Source organism: Mustela putorius, unplaced genomic scaffold, assembly GCF_011764305.1.
Source record: "Mustela putorius furo isolate JIRA1106 unplaced genomic scaffold, ASM1176430v1.1 tig00003836_pilon_pilon_pilon, whole genome shotgun sequence".
Lineage (NCBI taxonomy): Eukaryota > Metazoa > Chordata > Mammalia > Carnivora > Mustelidae > Mustela > Mustela putorius.
Window position 1 is genome coordinate 12,821,523 of NW_025421989.1, and position 20,942 is coordinate 12,842,464.

At 42.6% G+C, this 20,942-nt stretch overlaps 2 long non-coding RNA genes across 2 annotated transcripts in view; one reads left to right on the forward strand and one right to left on the reverse strand.

The window, feature by feature from the left end:
* Positions 1-7,474, forward strand: part of LOC106006500 — a 35,280-nt gene extending 27,806 nt beyond the window's left edge. The window contains exons 3-4 of the long non-coding RNA XR_006609471.1: positions 2,572-2,757; positions 7,414-7,474. This is a non-coding gene — a long non-coding RNA (uncharacterized LOC106006500). The remainder of the gene's footprint in view (positions 1-2,571; positions 2,758-7,413) is intronic.
* Positions 1-18,121, reverse strand: part of LOC106006499 — a 41,800-nt gene extending 23,679 nt beyond the window's left edge. The window contains exons 1-2 of the long non-coding RNA XR_001180589.2: positions 17,910-18,121; positions 17,307-17,458 (exon numbers count right to left, since the gene is read on the reverse strand). This is a non-coding gene — a long non-coding RNA (uncharacterized LOC106006499). The remainder of the gene's footprint in view (positions 1-17,306; positions 17,459-17,909) is intronic.
* Between the last annotated feature and the right edge of the window lie 2,821 nt (positions 18,122-20,942).

The window sequence follows — 20,942 nt, forward strand, 5'->3', positions numbered from 1 at the left end:
AGGAAGAAGCTGGCATTATTAAAACTCTGAGGGGCTCCTGGCTGGCTCAGTCTGTGGAGCATGCGACTTTTGATCTTGGGGTCATGTTCTGGCCCCACGTTAGGTGCAGAGTTACTTTAAATAAGTAGGGGCACCTGGGTGGTTCAGTTGGTTAAAGCCTCTGCCTTCAGCTCAGGTCATGGTCTCACGGTCGTGGGATCGAGCTGGGGCATCAGTCTCTCTACTCAGCAGGGAGCCTGCTTCCCCCTCCCTCTCTGCCTACTTGGGATCTTTGTCAAATAAGTAAATAAAATCTTTAAAAAAACAGTAAAGGGTGCCTGGGTGGCTCAGTGGGTTAAGCCGCTGCCTTCGGCTCAGGTCATGATCTCAGGGTCCTGGGATCGAGTCCCGCATCAGGCTCTCTGCTCAGCAAGGAGCCTGCTTCCTCCTCTCTCTCTCTCTGCCTGCCTCTCTGCCTACTTGTGATCTCTCTCTGTCAAATGAATAAATAAAATCTTTAAAAAAAAAACAGTAAAAAGAAAAAAGTAAATAAAATCTTTAAAAAAAAAAAACCCTTAGAAAATTGGAGGAAGGGACTGAGAACCAGAGTTCGGGGGAGGGGTGCGGCTAACTGGGGCTGCTATCTTTGCGCTGAGCTATAGCAACAATGACGCTAGCTGTCCAAATGTTGGAAGAACTGCCAGTGGGATTCAGATGCTTCTGTGGGAAGGACTGTGGCTGCCAGTGTGTAGGGAGCTTTCGGGAGGAGCAAGCCTCCTCCTTTTCCAACCTTACAGTCTCTCTGACTCTCTCACTCCCCCTGCTGGCAGACATGTGGTTTACAGAGTCCCAAGCCCCGGCATCATCAGCCCCAATGTAGAAGGACTGGTTTGGACCTGGGTCCAGTAACGTACTGTTTGATACAAGGTCATAGAAAAATAAGGTAATATTTTCCTACATTTACCATAAATTATTACAATTTACATAATCCTAGCCCCTCCCCTTACCTGTGTAGTTTGGATGAGTTTTCTTAAGCTTCCTTTCCTTTTGTTTACTCATCTGTATGAGAGCAGTAATTCTATACCTGCCTCATAGGGTTATTATTTGAAAGTTTCAGATAGATTCTCTAAGAAGAACAACAGTTCTGCGTGGTTTTCTTTTCTGAACATCTTTTACAGATATCCTTCTTTTTTTCCCCCCTGTTAGTTCCCAATTTGTCGTTGTGCCAATTTAGGTCACATATATTTTCACCAAGGACCATTTTGTGTTTACCTTGTCCAGAGTCAAGAAGACTAAGCCGATCTGAAACTTAATGTGTCCAGAAATTTTAATTCCTGTGTATAGCCTTTACCTTGTGTCCTGTTCGGTTGTCTTGATCTCATTAAAAGTCAACACCAACCAGTTGATTGTCCAACCAGAAAGCTTAAAGTCTTTCGGGATTGTACTTCCTACAAGCATCAGCAGTTGGGACACCTGGGTGCTCAGTGGGTTAAAGCCTTTGCCTTCAGCTCAGGTCATGATCTCAGGGCCCTGGGATGGAGTCCCGAATCAGGCTCTCTGCTCAGCAGGGAGCCTGCTTCCTCCTCTTTCTCTCTGCCTACTTGAGATCTCTCTGTGTCAAATAAATAAATAAAATATTTTTTTTTAAAAGTGGATTTTTAAAAATAATTTTCATTTGATTTGGTTCTACCTCCAAAATATATCTTCAGATCCATCCAGTCCTTTCCATCTTTATGGCCAGCAGTCTAGTCCCAACCACCATTATCACTCACCTGACTAGAGCTCCTACCTCATCTTCCCACTGTCATCCTTAACCATTCTAATCCACTTCCCACAAACTATCAAGGGATATTTAATTATTTCTCTTTCCTGCTTAACTCTTCAGTACTTTCCCATCATACCTTGAATAAAATACAAACTTCTTACCATAGTCACCAAGGCCTTACATAATTGGATTCCTGTCTACCTCTCAGGCACATTTCATGCTCAATGTGTACTGAGAACATTCTGCTCTTCTTTCAGTTTACTGAACTTGCCAATTTTGGTTCCACCTCAGGGTCTTTGAACTTACTGTTCTCTTTCCGACTTCCCACACACCAACCCCACCCCTCCTTCTCTTCCTTTGAGTTTCAGACTTTATGTCATTTGCCCAGGGGGACCTTTGCCAACCACTCAGTCTAAGCTGGCCCCCACCTTATTATTTTCTAATCCAACGCAACACTCTGCTTTCTTCCTAGCGCTTATTGCACTGTGTGAACTTTCTCTTTTCTTGTTTATTTACTTGTTTTTTCAATATCCTTTATTAGAATATAAGCACCAGAATATGAGCTTACAAGATGGTGTCTTGTTCACCATCCTGTTCTCTAGTAAGTAGGACAGCACCTGTTTCAAAAAAGATACTCGAGATTTATGAAATAAAAAACAAAATGGAGCATTTTTCCCCCATCTGGCAGGCTGGGAATTGAGCAAAGAAAGTGGGTGAGACTCTTTGAGGTGGCTGAAACAATGGTCAGGCTGACTTTCCCATGAACTGGTGGGGAATGGGTCAACTTGGGTTCATGTACTTTGAGGTTATTTTTTCCTCTTGCTTAGGGGCTGGGAGGACCGAAGAGTTGTGAGATGAAGTCAACTAGAATTATCTACGCAAGTTTCCTTGTCTACCAAATGAATAAAAGGACCATGAAGATCGCTGAAATATGTAGAGGACAAGTGGAACACAACCTGTAGAGGAGCGTGGGCGGGATCAGGGGAACTAGTCAGAATACTGTGGCAGCCCAGGTGAGTGTGACTGTGGTTTGGACTCGGGTGGCAGCAGTAGACATGTGAGAAATGGTCATACCTGAAATATACAAGAAAAATTTTGTGATGATGTATTCACTAGACTTCTCTTTGTTTCATTTGACTTTTGCTCTATGAACTGCTCTATGAACCCAGTTCATCCTGCCCTGATATTCCATTTACATTCTCTGATGTTTGTATAGCCATACAAGTTTTTTTTGAAGTTAATTTATATATATATATATATATTTAAGTAATCTCTACACCTTATGTGGGGCTTAACTCACTACCCTGAGATCAAGAGTCACGTGTTGTTCCAACTGAACTGGCCAAGGGCCACCCAATATCCATGAAACTCTTGAGCAGGTTTCCTAAAATCTCCAAGACTTAGGGTACTCATCTGTGTATTTGAACAATATTGTGGCCTAAATTCCCTGGTGATGCTGACAAAGATTTTTTGTTAGACCAAACTTTGGTCAGCCTCCTGAAACTTCTTCTAGCCCCATCTGGGCACTTTCTTATAAAATCTAGTTTTAGCAAGAACCCTAAGTCAGTTTAGCCAGACACCACATCATCCCTATCTGAACCTCCCAATATCTTTTTCTTTTTTAAATTTATTTAAATTCAATTAGCCAACATAGAGTACATCATTATTTCTGATGTAGTGTTCCATGATTCATTAGTTGTATGTAACACCCAGTGCTCATCACAACACAGGCCCTCCTCAATACCCATCACCCAGGTATCCCATCCTATCACTCACCTCCACTTCCACAACCCTTAGTTTGTTTCCTAGAGTCAAGAGTCTCTCATGGTTTTTCTGTCTCTCTGATTTCTTCCCATTCAGCTTTCCCTCCCTTCCCCTATGATCCTCTGCGCTATTCTTAATGTTCCACATATGAGTGAAACCATATGAGCGATTGACTTTGTTCACTTAGCGTAATCCCCTCCAGTTTCATCCATGTCGACCCATCACAACCCTACATCATTGCTCTTACTGCTTCAATGGGGATACAGGTACCCACTCTGAGTCACAGACACTAGTCTGCCACTGATTTTTGATCATCTGTCAAGACAGAACAAGGTGTACCACCTTAACTAAGCCTACCTTGCCCTTCTTTGGAACCCTCAGAGCCACATGAAGATTTCTAATTCTGCACCTAGGTAACTTTAGTGTGCATTTGTTAACATGCTTGTCTCCCTTTTTGTAGACTCTAAGAGCCTCAAAGGTAGAGATCATATCTTTTTCATATTTCTCTGCCATTATTGGATAATAAATGGGTGAAAGCAGATTCAAAATGAAGTAAGCATTTCGAAAAGAGTCATACAAAAAAGAGTCAAAAGGACATTGAGCAAGCAGAGCCTGTGCTACTTGTTTCTTTTCAATTCTCCTGTTTCAATTCTCAGAACACTATAAACTCTCCTGTTTCAATTCTCAGAACACTATAAACTTCTGACTTTTATCAGTTGCAAGTGTACCATCTCCTGGAACACATCCTCCTACCTTGTATTGAAATAGAGATAATGTAACACCTGTTAGCTAAATAGCCAGTCATCTATTAGATAGTCAGTTTAAACTCAGCCAGCACAGGTCATAATTCTTTCAAAACATGTTATATAACTGTGAATTTTGCTTTGTACACCTGCGCTCTCTGCTCACTATTCAGAGCACACTTTCAATGATTTGGGGCCACTCTGTGTCTTCTGGATTACAATCCCTAAAACCTCGAATTAATGCTTTGGTAGCTTTATAGACTCTTCTTGACTGACAAATGTTTAGATAAATTGGGTTTGTTTTGTTTTTAAATATTTTATTTATTTATTTGAGAGAGAGAGTGTGTGAGCAAGAGCGAGCGAGAGAGAGAATGAGCAGGGGGAGGGGCAGAGGGAAAGGGACAAGCAGACTCCTCGCTGATCAAAGAGCTCAATATGGGGCTCGATCCCAGGTCCCCGAGATCATGGCCTGAGCCGAAGGCATGCTTAACCATCTGAGCCACCCAAGTGTCCCGGATAAATTGTTTTAATGTACATTTTTAGGACACGTACAAATGGCCAGCAGATACACAAAAAGGTACTCAGCATCTCTAATCCTCAGGGAAATACAAATTAAAACCACAATGAGATATCACCTTTCACCTGTTAGAATGGCTATCACCAAAAAGACAAGAGATTATTTATTTTAAAATATTTATTGAAAAGTGTTTATTTTGGGGGCGCCTGGGTGGCTCAGTCATTAAAGCGACAGACTCTTGATTTCAGCTCAGGTCATGATCTCAGGGTTGTGAGATTGAGCCTACACAACACCGGCCTGCATGGGGCTCCGTGCTGGGTGTGGAGCCTACTTAAGATTCTCCCTCTCTGGAGACAAAGAGCCTCTTAATCTCAGGAACTGAGGGTTGCTAGGGGTGGGGGGGTAGGGATTAGGTGGCTGGGTGATGGACATTGGGGAGGGTATGTGCTATGGTGAGTGCTGTGAAGTGTCTAAGCCTGATGATTCACAGACCTGTACCCCTGGGGCAAATAATTACATTATATGTTAATTTAAAAAAGATTCTCTCTCTCTCTCTGCCCCTACTCCCCCCACTCTCTAATTTTAAAAAATATATATTTATTTGGGGGCACGTGAATGGCTCAGTCAGTGGAGAATGTGACTCTTCATCTCCGGGTCATGAGTTTAGGTCCACATTGGGCATGGAGGTTACTTAAAAAAAAGAAAAGAAAAGGGGCACCTGGTGGCTCAGTTGTTAAGCACGTGCCTTCGGCTCAGGTCATGCTCCCAGGGTCCTAGGATCCAGCCCCACATTGGGCTCCCTGCTCAGCGGGAAGACTGCTTCTCCCCCTCCCACTCCACCTGCTGTGTTCTCTCTCTCGCTGTGTGTGTCTCTCTCTCTCTGTCAAATGAATAAATAAAATCTTAAAAAAAAGAAAAGAAAAAATAAAAGTATTTATTGAATATTTAAATGTTTAAAATATTTATATCTTATATATAATATTTAAATATATAGATAAAGGAGCACCCGGCTGACTCAGTTGGTACAGCATGTGCCTCTTGATCTCGGGGTCATGAGTTTAAGCCCCAAGTTAAAAGGTTACTAAAAAAATGGTTACTAAAAAATGAAAAAGTATAGATATAACACTTGAATTTATAAATACAATATTTAAATATAGAATATTTAAATGCTTCAAAGTATTTATTTAAAAATAAAATATAAGTGTTGGGTAGGGTGTGGAGAAAAAAGAATCTTTATGCACTGTTAGGGATGTAAATTGGTGCAGCCACAATGAAAAACAGAATGAAGTTTCCTCCTAAAATTATAAATAGAACTACCATATGATCCAGCAATCCCACTTCTGGGTACATATGCAAAGGAAGTGAAAACAAGATATTGACAAGATATCTGTGCTCCCCTGTTCATTGCGGCATTATCTGCAATAGCCAAGATATGGAAACAACCTAAGTGTCCATTAGCAGATGAATGGATAAAGAAGATGTGGTGTATATACACACAACGGAGTATTATTCAGCCACTTCTGACAACGTGATGCCCCTTGAGGACATTATGCTGAGTGATACAAGCCAGAGGAAGTGATTCTACATGGTCTCAATCTTAAGTGGAATCTTAAAAGAAAATTCATACAAATAGACTATAGAAAAGTGGTTGCCAGGGTATAGAGGGTGGAGGAAATAGGGAGAGGTTAGTGAAGTGTACAAAATGTACATGTTATTACAATCACGAGTAAAATCAGGCATTTCTCATATTATATATGTATATATTTACTATAGGTATATGGTTACATACATATATATTTACTCCCTACACATAATACACAACATAACATAACAATAGTAATAATAAACAATAACATAATCACAAATGGAATTAATTGTTTTTCATATAAATATTTATATTTGCATTTTTCATGGGATAGAAGTTTACTTTTATTTCATCGTATTTATATACAATCGCAGGATGTGCATTATTAAGAGACTAATTCAAACATGTTTTCAAATTATATATGTTTTGTTTTGTTTACTTTGTAAAACAGCAAACTTGAAATTCTGAAAATTTCATAGCAACTATGTGGGGAAAATCTGCTATTACTTATTCTGAAACCAGAAATTATAGCTCGGCGGCCCTCACAGAAATAAAAAGTGGCTTGACATGACATATTAGATGTAGAAATAATTACTTAGGTGGAAAAAAGAGAAAATCTTGTCAATCTCCTTTGGGGTGGATACCCATTAAAAGTTTTAACAACACTTGAATCCAGAAAATCAATCATCTCAAAAAATTTTTAACAGCCTCAGTATTTTTCATACTTGTGTTTCTGAAAGAAATGAAAATGGAGAACCCAGGAAACAGGGTGATGCTATTATACTCGTTAAAATTTCTATTTTTAATACCCTAAATTGCTTAGCTGTCATTTCATTTTGCATTTCAGCTTGTGGTTGGCTTTGCAAGGCTAACATTTTCTTTGGTGACAGTTCTTAAACCAGAAGAATCTGGCCAGTAACTTCCCTATTTCATAGAACGTTTAAGAACTTTAAAAAAAAAAAGTCATGTAGTTGGTCTAAGAAGGTAAAGGAATGTGATATTTTGGTAGGTGGTTACTTTTTGTTTTTATTTTGTTATGTTCTTTGTTTTTCACTTCTAGACCCACACTGATGTTTTCCAGGATCCTCAGAACATGTAAAGGTAGCTATATTTAATCATTCTTTTGTAACAGAGTGAGTTACTGACATAGAAATTTGTGTACTGATTTGTATCTTATTGCATTATTATGCTGTGGGCTTGTCAGAAAGATGACCACTAAGAAACCTTCTCATATCTATTATATCCAGTCAGGACTTGCATCCTGAGCTCTAGTCTCTAGGCCTCTTAAAGGAGATGAGAGTGTCTATGTTTCCTAGAAGGGAGAATTTTGATGGATTCGACCAAACTCAACAGTATGGTTGGCTTCTTGGAGACTGGGAGTCAGGGTTGGCTTCATGTGTGAGTGACCCATGTAGTCACACAGGGCCCTGTGCTGTTATTGTTTTGAAATTCTTCATATTTTTGAACAGGGGACACTGTATTTTCATTTTGCACTGAGTTCCACAAATTACATGGCCAGAAATCCTGTGAGGACACAGGAGTGAGTGTGGCGGTGGAGCGAGGGTGTTTTCTTTCTCTGACAGGGAGACCACAGGGATATTTGAGGATAGGCCATGGTGTGCCTTAGGAATCACTGTGAAGATCCCCAGAGTTGAGCTTGGCAAGGAGTAAATGGATCTGCCAGAGGAACCGCCTGCTTTGGTAGGGACAGAAAAACTTGGACAATGACTCTGGATTTCCCAAGCCCCAGGGTTCACGTCTAAGTTAAATGAGAGTCTCCCTCTGAAAGACAGATTAGGCATGTGTAATGAGTTGAATGAGGTCCTCCAAAAGATATGTCTGCTTGAATCTTCAGAATGTGACATTATTTGTAATAAGGGCCTTTGCAGATGTCACGAAGGTACGCATCTCAAGAGGATCGTGGATTAGTGTGGGGTCAAGATCTGACGACAGGTACCTGTACGAAGGACAGTAAAGGAGAAGATGTAGAAAGATACGTAGAGCAGAGAACCACATGAGGTTGGAGGCAGAGATTGGAGAAATGCATCTTTAAGCCAAGAAATGCCAAGGACTGCCAGCAGCCTCCAGAAGCTAGGAGAGAGAAACCAACCCTGGCAACACATTGATTTTGGACTTCCGGCCTCCAGGCTGTGAGGAAATAAATTCTATTGTTCGAAGTTACCAAGTTTGTGATAATTCGTTATCTGTAGCCCTAGGAAACCAATTCAGCCCGTGTCAGCAAAATGCTTGGCTATTGAGATTTAATTTGGTTTAGAGGGGGAAAACGGGTTTCACCCCTTTCAAGGTCAGGAGTTGTAGTGGACGTTCCTCGTGTCATGGTCTTCTTCTGCAGGAAAATACAGTCTTTCCCAGAAGACTCCTAGAACACTTTTCCCAGTGGCCAGTGTTGGGTCACATGGCCATCCTCAGATGCAAGGGATCTTGGGAAAGTGGATATTTAGCAAAGGGAGTAGAACAACCAAGGTTGAATTACAGCCTCAAAGAAAACAGGAGTTTAGGGCGCCTGGGTGGCTCAGTGGGTTAAGCCGCTGCCTTCGGCTTAGGTCATGATCTCGGGGTCCTGGGATGGAGTCCTGCATCGGGCTCTCTGCTCAGCAGGGAGCCTGCTTCCCTCTCTCTCTCTCTGCCTGCCTCTCTGTCTACTGTGATCTTTCTCTGTCAAATAAATAAATAAAATCTAAAAAACAAAAACAAAAACGGGAGTTTATTCACAAACAGAATGTGCATGGGTCTGGGGACAAGAGATAATAGCCAAAGTACATCATCTGACATAATATGGTATTGGTATAGCTAAAAATTTGTAAGGCTAAATTACATTTGAATGTGAGTCAGAACACTGACAAGGTGATGATTATTCTGTGACCTCTTGCTCCTAAAGGGGGATCACTGGGCGAGTCCAAAGGGCATTCCCTCGGAGCTCATTAGAAATGCAGAATCTTGGCCCCAGCCCAGACCTACTGACTCACAATCTGCACTTTAACAAGATCACTGGGTTTGAAAGGCATCGGTCTAGATGACTCACTATAACGTGACTAAAGGACTCAAGATAAACCACGCCAGAAACAAACTGCCATCACTACTCACGAGCACAGCAAAAGACAAGTCCAATAATAAGACTAGTAGAACCAAAAAAAAAAAAAAAAAACCTTTGAAATGTTGTCATGTAAGCATAATGCAATAGGTACACGGGAAAAAAGAAAAGATTTGCAGGGACTCAACTTTAAGTGGAATGAGATATAATTGATTCCTACACCATCATCGCATTTATGGTCATACTCAGTAAAATTAAGTTCCTTACAGCACATAAAGGTGCCAAATGAGAAGTCTTCACCCCACAAAGATGGGCTAATCAAGCATTCAAACTGATTAACCCTTAAGCAGAAAGATCTGCTGTCACTGGCGAGAGCCAACATAAAATTTAAATAAGTGGGGGTGAACCTACCTCAGAAAACCAAGGCTTCCTTTCTGTAAGATTTTGATTCTTTATTGAAATACTTTGTGCGTGAAAATGAAGTTTTCCTCTTCGTCCTTTAATGAGACCCTGCGGTTGATTTCATGCCAATCATTCTCAAGCCTTTTAAAGAGCCATTGATTGGATATATATGTGTGTGTGTTTGTTGTCTCAGCCTCATTTCGTGGGACTTGAAATTCTCAAGATTAGCAATGTCTCCCAAGGCCAGAGTTCACTTAGACCATCGCCTCCAGCTCTGCTTGTGGTGAGGCTGTTTATTTAGAACACACACACATAAGCCCCAGAGTTGGCAGTGAAACACTCGTGTCAGCATTTTGCTTTGGAGAGGTCACACCTATTTATTTGAGCAAGGGTATTTGCTTTTTAACAGTGAAACTGGATCGGTATAAAAAGCTATAGTGGCTAAACGTTCTGCTTGAATTCATCTGTTTCATCACATTGCTCTCTCAGACTGCAAACTCGATAACTGCTTCTTGAAAGGGGATAAAGTAGGCAGTGAAAAAAGGCAGATTGAGGACATTAAAAACAGACACTTCACCAAAGAAGATAGAAGAATGTCCAAAAAGCACACAAATGATGCTCAAAATCAGTAGTCATTACAGAAACGGAATTAAAACCTCAGTGAGGTATCACTACACTGCCTAAAATAAAAAAGACCGATAACACTGGCTCTTGGCAAGACTGTGGACTGAAATCTTCTCGAACTGCTGGTAGGAGCGTAAAATGGTACAACTTTAGAGAACTTTTTGTCATTTTTTTATCAAGTTAAACATGGGTCGACTCTAGGCTCCAAGAATCCAACTCTTAGGTATTTTCTCGTGAGTCACGAAAACATTTGTCCACAACCCCCCCCAAACCCCAAAAAACTGAACAAAAACTTGTTTGTAACGACTTTATACATAGGAGCTCCAGACTGGAAACCACTCAGATATCCAGCAGTAGGAAAGTGGGTTATCACATAATGGTGTCCTTGTATAATGGAATACTACTGATTAATGAAAAGGAAATAAACAGGGCAACAGCAACATTATGTTGAATGAAAGAAGTCATTCCGTTGGATTCCATGTAAACAAATTCCAGAACCAGTGAAACTGATAGTGATTAGAATCAGAAAGTGATTGCGGGGGATTGGGGACTGGATGGGGCTGCTCTGGAAAGAGACACAAGAAAACATTCCGGATGAGAGATATATTAGGGTGGTGGTTACATGGGTATATAATTGTGAGAAGCCACTGACCTGTATATCGAAGATCTATGCATTTTTTGTGTCAATTGTATGCGCTTCAATTTAAAAAAATAAGAGCTGGGTCACCTTACTGGCTCTGTCAGAGGAGCGTGTGACTCTTGATTTCGGGGTTGTGAGTTCAAGCCCCACATTGGGTGTAGAGATTAGTTAAAAATAAAATCTCGGGGCGCCTGCATGGCTCAGTCAGTTAAGTGTCTGCCTTCGGCTCAGGTCATGATCCCAGGGTCATGGGATCGAGTCCTGCATTAGGCTCCCTGCTCAGTGGAAAGCCTCCTCTGCCTGCTGTTCCCCCTGCTGTGCTCTCTCTATCTCTCTCTGTGTGTCAAGTAAATAAATAAAATCCTAAAAAAAAAATCTTTAAGGGGTGCCTGGGTGGCTCAGTTGGTTAGGCATCTGCCTTTGGCTCTGCTGGAGTCGTGGTCTGGGGGTCTGGGAATTGAGCCCCGAGGGGGTCTCCTTTCTCAGCAGGGAGTCTCCTTCTCTCTCTCCCTGAAGCCCCCCCCCCTTGTGCTCTCTTGCTCACTCTCTCCTTCTCTCTCTCAAGTAAATACGTCTTTCAAAATAAAATCTTTAAAACAAACAAACAAATAAAATAAAAAGTAAAAGCCCATCCCACTTCCACACCATCCAAGAGAAACGTCTGTCCAGACAACCCACAGTACAGAACTCTCTCTTTCAGGCTGGAATTCTTCAGGTAGTGCTTTACCAGCCCACCTTGGAGCTCTACACTGGATCTTCTAAATGGGTTACTTATCTGAACCTGATGATTCTGGAGTTTCAATCTCACTTTGGTATTTCAGTAAAAGCTGCCTTTCTTGCCTTAACTTTAATTTTGTTTCCTAGCTTTTCCTTGGTCCTTTGACTACAAGCATTTGTTGGTGAGGCACAATATATATGAATAAAAGAAAAAAATATCCTCTCTTTTGGGACTTACTTTTCTCTCTCTCTCTGTTTTTACAGGAAGCACAATAGTGTGTTTTGCTTTTCTAACTGCCAGATCTGATGCAATGTAACTACTTAATTAGATCAGATTACTGTTTATATTAAACTCGAATAATGATTAAACTGGAAAATTTCATGACAAGAACTTGTAGGTGAAGTCAGCCAAAATCAGCCACTGCTTGTCTTAACCTATCCTTTGTGTATCCTGCCTCAGTCACCTGGGAGGTACTCAGGCAGAGCTGACAGATGAATGGCCCCTGTTAATGGAATACATCTAGGTCACGGTTAAGCCTACATCTGAAGCAAAACATGGGCAGCAGCACTTCCAAATCTCTCTTTCAACACTGCCATATGGCAGGAACACAGGTGGTGTTCTGGAGAGGTCTTTCTCCCTGATACTCTGTCTCCCTGGTGTACAATCTATCTCCAGGTCCAGAGTTCAAAGCCTCTCCAAATGATAAGATTTTTTTTTTTTTAAAGCTTGTTAAATTGAGGGAGAACATAGATACAGTTGTGGTAGCCAGTCCTCATAAATGGACCCAATATTCAAGCCCTGGCTGGTCTTCCCTTCCCACAATGAATCTGGCTGGTCTGTGACCTGAGCCGAACAACAGACTAGCAGAAGTGGGTGGCCCTGGGCCATCTCTAGGCTGGGCTTTAGGATCACTGGTATGTTCTGCTTCCTTCCTCTTGGAATATTTGTTTTGGGGAGCCCTCTCGTTTCAGATCCTCTGAGAAGAAAACACTAAAACTAAATTAGAGATGCAAGGAACTGATTTGGGGGAAATGCTAGTGAAGGAAAAAAGGGAGAGAGAGAGCGCACATGGGAGCTGGCTGGGAAAACTTTGAGATTGTGCTGTCGGTCTGACACTTGTGGAACAAGGCATGCAAACAGGAAGATTGGGTGGGGAACAGGGCAGCTCTGAGAAATTCTTGCCCAACCTGATGCGGAGCCCCAGAGAAAAGATCGCCCATAAGAGACATTCTGTGATGGGCAGGAAAAGCCCAGCTCCAGTACCCTCACTGTACCCAGTCATTAGCTAGGAAAGGCCCAGGGAGCACAGGGCCTCCATGTGAAGGTTGTTGTAGATCTCGAAGTTATAACCCCTAGAGGCTGTTAGCTAACTCTACTGCTCCTCACAGCAGGTTCTCTCTTGAAGGGAGGTCTGAGTGGCATACTCCCACAGCTGCTGTATGTAGCTGCCCTACTGGAGAGACCCTGTGGAGAGGCCATGTGAAGAGGAGAGAGCCTGAATCTACATGGAGAAGGAGCAAGGTCCAGTCACCTCAGTATCCCGGATCCCAGGTGAGCCTCCACAGGACTCCAGCCTCCGCCACCATCTGACTGAAACTCCCATAGGAGAAGCCTTCCAGTCAACCCACAACATTGTGAGTGATTAAAAAAAAAAAAAATTGTCATTGTTTTAAGCCAGTAAGGGTTGGGCTGGTTTGTTACGTAGCAAGAGCTAACTGAAACAACAGTGAAGTTCATAAAATGCACTAATCTTATGTATAGAGATCTATGAATTTTGACATATGCCAACTCCTATGGAGAGATCACTCAGATCAATATATAGAATGTTTACAGCAATCCAGAAGGTTCCTTTGTGCCCTCTTCCCAGTCAATACCCCCCCCCAAACCAGAGATGCCACTCTATCAAGTTCTATCACCACCAATTAGTTTTGTATGTTCTTGACTTTCATTTAAATGGAATTATACAGCATACACTTTTTAGTGCCTGGATTCTTTCACTCATGATTATGTTGGCAAGAGTCATCCATGTAGTTGGGTGTAACAGGAATCTGCCCGCTTTTTATTGCTGTATGAACGTACTATACTCTGTTTATCCACTGTCCTGCTGCTGGACATTTGGGCTGCTTCTAGTTTGGGGCTAGTCTGAATAAAGCTGCTTTAAACATTCTCGTGGAAGTCTTTTGGTAGACCTATGCACCATTTTGGGGGGTTCTATCCAGCAGTGGAATTTTTGGGTCACAGGATGGTATCTACTTAGCTTTAGAGAACAATACCAAACTGATTGAACATTTTGTAAATAAATTTCTTATTTAGTTTAATAAATAACAAATGGTACATCCAAGACATTTAAGTAAGAGACCCTCCTACTTGCTTGTCTTTCTCCCCCACTTGACTTACGGCTCCGTGTGGGCCCGAATCATTTCTATCTTCATATAGTGCAGTGCGTAGTATAGAAAGGATGCAGGACCTATTTTTTTTTTAAGATTTTATTTATTATTTGTCAGAGAGAGAGGAGCGAGAGTGAGCACAGGCAGACAGAGTGGCAGGCAGAGGCAGAGGGAGAAGCAGGCTCCCTGCTGAGCAAGGAGCCTGATGTGGGACTTGATCCCAGGACGCTGGGATCATGACCTGAGCTGAAGGCACCCGCTTAACCAACCGAGCCAACCAGGTGTCCCCCCCTTTATTTTTTAGGACCTATTTGTTGAAAAAAAAAAAAAACGCCAACAATAAATAAAGTGGCATAGTTTAACACTGAGAAATACGTGGTTTTTTTTTTTTAAGATTTTATTTATTTATTTGATAGAGACATAGCAAGAGAGGGAACACAAGCAGGGGGAGTGGGAAAGGGAGAAGCAAGCTTCCCGCCAAGCAGGGAGCCCGATGTGGGGCTCGATCCCAGAACCCTGGGATCATGACCTGAGCCGAAGGCAGACGCTTAACGACTGAGCCACCCAGGCACCCCGAGAAATACGTTTTTAAGAGTGGATTTTAGGGGTTTCCTGGGTGGCTCAGTGGGTTGAAGCCTCTGCCTTCGGCTTGGGTCGTGATCTCAGGGTTCTGGGATCGAGCCCCGAATCGGACTCTGCTTGGCAGGGAGCCTGCTCCCCCCCACCCCCTCTGCCTGCCTCTCTGCCTACTTGTGATCTCTGTCTGTCAAATAAATTAATAAAATCTTTAAAAAAAAAAAGAGTGGATTTTAGGTACTGTGGTCAATCAAGGAAGGAGAAAAAGACTTAATATTTTTCTGAAACTTCCAAAGATTGATGATTTGTAATCACTTGACCACAGATATATGGATAGGGATTTCATATGCTTTCTACTAGATTTTCAGTTTTGTGTAGACACACTTAGAATAAAATGATAAATTGTGAAGTCTTTACAGTAGCGCTTTTTCATCTGGGATTTGTGGGGGCCTGAAATTGAATACAAAATTTTCTGTGCAAATAAGTATTTCATTAAGGACTCATGGTTCCAAGTGGCAGAAGCTCAACAAAGATTCACTTAATGTAACAAAGGAGATTTGATGTCAGGGTCTTGTTTGGCTCATGGAGTCCAAGGAAGACAAGCTCAACCATGATCCAGAAGGGCACAACCCAGGCAGCTCAGGGTCTGGGGTCATGATCCATGTCTGCACAGGGATACCTCATGCTCCACTGGCCTAAGGACATCTGATTGGCAGAACCCAAAGCACATCTGAAACTCTAATTTCAGGAGGATCTGGAAAATGTAGAGTTTTTTTGTTTGTTTTTTAAAGATTTTTATTTATTTATTTATTTGACAGACAGAGATCACTAGTAGACAGAGAGGCAGGCAGAGAGAGAGGAGGAAGCAGGCTCCCTGCTGAGCAGAGAGCCCGATGCAGTGCTCGATCCCAGGACCCTGAGATCATGACCTGAGCCAAAGGCAGAGGCTTAAGCCACTGAGCCACCCAGGCTCCCCAAAATGTAGTTTTTAACTTTCCAATTTCTTTTTTTTTTTTAAAGATTTTATTTATTTATTTGACAGAGAGTGAGCACAAGCAGGGGAAGCAGCAGGCAGAGGGAGAGGGAGAAGCAGGCCCCCTGCTGAGCAGAGAGCCCGATGCGGGGCTCGATCCCAGGACCCCGAGATCATGACCCGAGCTGAAGGCAGAGGCTTAACCACTGAGCCACCCAGGCGCTCCTTAACTTTCCAATTTCTATAGAACAGGAAGCTCCCTAAAATAATGTTGTAATAGATCACAGGATTCTATCTTTAAGACCCCAGGCTCAGCTTGAAAATCCTTTTCCACTGAGCACTGGGCCACCAAGGGCATGCAGTCATTCCTGCACCTTATCGCATTGCCCCCAGACTGATGATGCATAGCTCTGACTTCTGTTAAGAAAAACAATATACCGAACTTAGAAATAGACCAAATGATGGCTGCACGTCCTTTCCAAGTCATAATGGAGCACTGGTTACGGCATCATGTCCTATAATGGATAACATAACTGTCTATCCCAGAAAGGCAAACCACAAACTTACAGCAAAAACTGCTTAAGCTCCGGGCACCTGGGTGGCTCATTCGGTTAACTATCTGCCTTCTCAGTTCAGGTCATGATCCTGGGGTCCTGGGATCCAGTCCCACATTGGGCTCCCTGCTCAGCAGAGAGTCTGCTTCTCCCTCTCCCTCTGCCTCTCCTCCTTGCTTGTTCTCACTCTCTTTGTCTCAAATAAATAATGCAAACTTTTTCAAAAGAGATTTTATTTATTTATTTGACGGAGAGATAGAGAGCACAAGTAGGCAGAGAGGCAGGCAGAAAAAGAGGGAGAAGCAGGCTCCCTGCTGAGCTGGGAACCCTATGCGGGGCTCGATCCCAGGACCCTGGGATCATGACCTGAGCCAAAGGCAGAGGCCCAACCAACTGAGCCACCGAGGCGCCCCAATAAAAATTTTTTTAATTAAAAAAAAATTGCTTCCTCTCTAATTGTTTTAACATCAGCCCATTCAAACCCATATGTTGCAAGGCTCCAAAACTTACATAGTTTACAAATCTTGGCACATGCACAGCTCATTCCTTGCCCAGACCAGCCTTAGAAGATCTGAGCCCAGCCCCCAAAGCCCTATATGTGTGTAACTTCTCTAACTTCCTTCTTTTAAGTCACTCCTGAAACTGTGAACCTGGGGCTCTCCCTTAGTCAACAAGTTTAATAAACCTATTTTATGTGACCAAGGGGTAGCTCTGGCAGTCTTCGTGGGAGCTTTGAGAAAGTCCATGCCCTTCGTATTGCTGTACAAAAAATACAGAGTGAGAGAAAAAGACAAAACAAGAACATCTCCAAATACAATTTGAAACAAGGTTCTATTAGTACAGACTTCAAGAATTAGGAATGAATCAACGGGAGTAGCCTTCATCCTTGATTTGAGGATAATAGGTCCCTGCTCACCTTTGCAGTCAAACCACAGTGGACCCCTGGAAACTGCTGGAGAAGGAGAACACTGAGGAAGTGTTAAATCCCAAGTGGCGACAGTCTCTCTCCCAACAAATCACCACTTACCAGCCAAAAAGCACAGGATGACTTTTTTGTTCCCATCTCTCTGCAGTATTTGACAACGTTGATCACTTCTTCCTTAAGATTCTTCCGTAGACGTCCAGGATACCATGCTTTCTGGATCATCTTTCATCCTCTCCGATGACTTCTTCTCAACTCTAGATGGACAGGGAGATCAAGCAAACAAGATAAGGAATAAGAAATGACCGTTGAGATAGTAGTTATGATGTCATCCATCGTCTTAGCAGAAGCAGTGCACGGGAGGAGGCAGAAGACAGATCGAAGGGACAGAGGAAGGCGAGGAGAAACAGTGATCGTGGATCTCTATTTCAAACTTGGAGATTGTTACTGCTTTTATTTATTTGGGAATTTTTTTTTAAGATTTTATGTATTTATTTGAAAGAGAGAGAGTAAACACGAGAGAGCACAAGCTGGGGGGAGTGGAGAGGGAGAAGCAGACTCCTCGCTGAGCAGGGGGCCCTACGCAGGACTCCATGTGGATCCTGGGACCCTGGGATCACGACGTGAGCTGAAGGCAGGCACTTAACCAACCGAGCCATTCAGGCACCCCGGGGTTTTCATATTTGCTTGCTTTTTGCTCTCTCTTACCTAGTTTATTCATGCAGTTCTCTAAGCAGTCAGTGTCCATCTGCCATGCACGGGAGCTACTGCCAGAGCTGCGGGGCTGCAGAGGTGGCCGAGACCCTCCCTGCCCTCTAGGAGCTGGTATCCAAGTTGACACCAAGCCAAACACAGTGGGAGTCACAGAAGATGATGAATGTCCTAGGAGCCTCCATGTTATCTGGAGAGATTTGTTTTTAAAAAAATTCAAGAGGCTCAGGGCGCCTGGGTGACTCAGTTGGTTGAGTGCCCAGCTGTTTGATTTCAGTTCAGGTCATGATCTCGGAGTTATGAGATTGAGCCCTGTGTTGGGCCCCACACTCAGTGCAGATTCTGTTTGAGATTTTCTCTCTCCCTCTCTCTCTTACCGTCTGACCTTCCCCCTGCTTGTGTGAGCTCTCTCTCTCTCAATAAAAATCTTTAAAAAAAATTCGAGAGGCTTGAACATATTTACGTAGGAAGATAAAAGTTAGAGGTGTGTTAATGTGCTTTCAGGTTACTTTATAAAACTGAATCTTAACCACATTAACCCACAGGCGTCCATTGCCTTGAAGATTTTAAAGATTTTTACAGCTGGTGGGGCGCCTGGGTGGCTCAGTGGGTTAAAGCCTCTGCCTTCGGCTCAGGTAATGATCCCAGGGTCCTGGGATGGAGCCCTGCATCGGGCTCTCGGCTCCCCCTCTCTTTCTCCCTGCCTCTCTGCCTACTTGTGATCTCTGTCTGTCAAATAAATAAAATATTAAAAAAAAAAGACTTTTACAGCTGGAAAGACACAATGTCTAGCTTTTAATCACCAAAATAGTCTCAGAAACCCATTTTAGAGGTGGTGAAAACAATCTATTCCCACACAGTTTACCACCCATATTAATACACCTTAACTGTTCCAATGTTTTCAGCAACATGACTTACCTACCCCAGGAAGCTTTACCTTAGGAAAATAAAAGTGTTAACTTTATTGTTTAGTTCAGAAATGATTTTTTAAAATATTTTTAATAAAAAATTTAAATTAAAAGTTTTAAATAAAAGGATTTTATTTATTTATTTGAGAGAGAGAGAGCGAACACAAGCAGGGGGAGTGGCAGGCAGAGTGACCCTGACTGAGGATGGGATTAGGACTGCCCTGGTTCGGGAGATGGGCAGGCTGAGCAATTTGCGGGAGGAGCAAAAGGAAGCAAGAAAGAGGCCTTGGGACTTTGAGGATTAAGAATATGCCTGGAGAAGAGGTCCGGAGTGTCATTGTAGGTAGAGCTAGGAAGGCCCATGGGCATGATGCTTGTTTTGAGTTCCTTGACCCTGCCCAGTGGCAAAACCCGTTCCTCCTTGTAACCATCCACCGATTACATTTATGTAGTAAGGCATGTTTTCTTAAAATATGGTCAGAATTTCTGGTGGGCCTGAATCTGGCCTTTTTAAAAAAAAATTATTTATTTATTTGACAGTGAGAGAGATCACAAGTAGGCAGAGAGGAGGAAGCAGGCTCCCCGCTGAGCAGACAGCCCGATGCGGGGCTCGATCCCAGGACTCTGAGATCATGACCTGAGCCGAAGGCAGAGGCTTAGCCCACTGAGCCACCCACGTGCCGGGCTTTTTTCTTTTTCCTTTCTTTCTTTCTTTCTTTCTTTCTTTCTTTCTTTCTTTCTTTCTTTCTTCCTTCCTTCCTTCCTTCCTTCCTTCCTTTCTTTTTTTTTTTTTAAAGATTTATTTGTTTATTTGAAAGTGGGAGAGAGCGAGAGAGGGCATCTATGACTGGAGGAAGGGACAGAGGGAGAGACTATCCAAGCAATTTGCCTCTGAGTGTGGAGCCTGACTAGAGGCTCTATCTCCAGAGCCAAGAGATCAAGACCTGAGCCAAATGAACCCAAGAGTCAGATGCTTAACAAACTGAGCTCCCCTGGAGCCCTTCAGGTTTTATTTTTTCTTTTTTTTTGAAATAAACACCCCAGGTTATGATTTACACATTTGTTTTTCTTTATTTTTTTAAGCACACATTTGGTTTTAAGAACCAATGATCTAAGGGGAAGAAGCTAGTACAGTGGAAAAGGTTAAAATTACTGGTGAGAATGATCTTATTATTATTCTTACTGTTGTAATATGGAGAATGCTTGTAAATTATTCAAATTCCAGCTTTTCAAAGAGATGTTTATTTCTCTTATGAAGAAAAATTATCCAAGGGACACTTGGGTGGCTTAGTTAAGCGTCTGCCTTTGGCTCAGGTCATGATCCCAGGGTCCTGGGATGAGTCCAGCATTGGGCTCCTTGCTCAGCGGGGAGCCTGCTTCTCCCTCTGCCTGCTGCTCCCCCTGCTTGTGCTCTCTCTGGCTCTCTCAAATAAATAAATAGAATCTTTTCAAAAAATGATGTTTAAGTGGGGCTCCTGGGTGCTTCTGCTTTCGGCTCAGGTCATGATCCCAAGGTCCTGGGATCGAGCCCCACATCAGGTTCCCTGCTCAGCAGACAGCCTGCCTCTCTCTTTCCTTCTGCCTGCGGCTCTGCTTTACCTGTGCTCTCTCTCTATCTCTCTGTGAAATAAATAAATAAAATCTTTAAAAAAATGATGTTTGAGAAAAATTATCCAAAACATATAAACAAGGTAAAAGAATGACCGAACGTATTTTCTTCTTTCCTTCTTTCTCTCTCTCTCTTTCTTTCTTTGTTTGTTTTTCTCTCTCTCTCTTTCTTTCAAAATTCCATTTATTTATTTGAGAGAGAGAGAAAGAGTGAGAGCACTGGAGCAGGGGGAAGAGCAGAGGGATAGGAAGAGGGAAAAGCAGACTCCTTGCTGAGCTCGGAGCCCAACCAGGGGCCATCCCCGGACCCTGAGATCATGACATGAGCCGAAATCAGATGCTTAACCAGCTGAGCCACCCAGGTGCCCTCAAATGTATTTTCAGTGTGAAATGGCAGCACTGTCCAGCCGATCTGCCCAAGGATAATTGTATTCTCCGGGAGTATGTACCTTTGTTTGCCATACTAATTTCTATTAATTAGGCTTCATGCTCTGTAAACTTCCATATAAGCTTT